Source organism: Morone saxatilis, unplaced genomic scaffold, assembly GCF_004916995.1.
Source record: "Morone saxatilis isolate NCDOM2014 unplaced genomic scaffold, NCSU_SB_2.0 Contig2, whole genome shotgun sequence".
Lineage (NCBI taxonomy): Eukaryota > Metazoa > Chordata > Actinopteri > Moronidae > Morone > Morone saxatilis.
This window is the reverse complement of record NW_023339762.1, coordinates 1,090,710-1,091,131: the sequence shown is the minus strand read 5'-3', so window position 1 is coordinate 1,091,131 and position 422 is coordinate 1,090,710.

Genomic DNA, 422 nt, shown 5'->3' with positions numbered 1-422 from the left:
GTGGTAAACGCTTCTGTGTTTACCCAACTATCTCATTGGTCAGAATGGCTGCTGGTGTGTAAAAAAGCCTATTATTAATAAAGCAACTATCTGTGCTTTTCAAGTCTTTGGTACTAAGCTAGCTAAAAAAGTTCTGGGACATAGCTGTGTTCTGGAATGCCAAATTTGGCGTAGCCAAAGTAAATGGACTCGGCTCTGGGGCGGCTGTGGCTTCAGACGGCAGGAGCGGGGTCGTCCAACTAATCAGAAGGGTTGTTGCTTTGTTCCCCGGGTCTCCCGCTGCATGTAGAAGTTTGAGCAAGAATTGCTCCCGATGCTGTGCATTAGTGTGTGAATGTGTATGAATGTTAGTTTCTGTTCGATGGGCGTTACCATCGCTGAGTGAATTTGTGTGTGTGTGTGATTTTGAGTGGTCGTAAGAC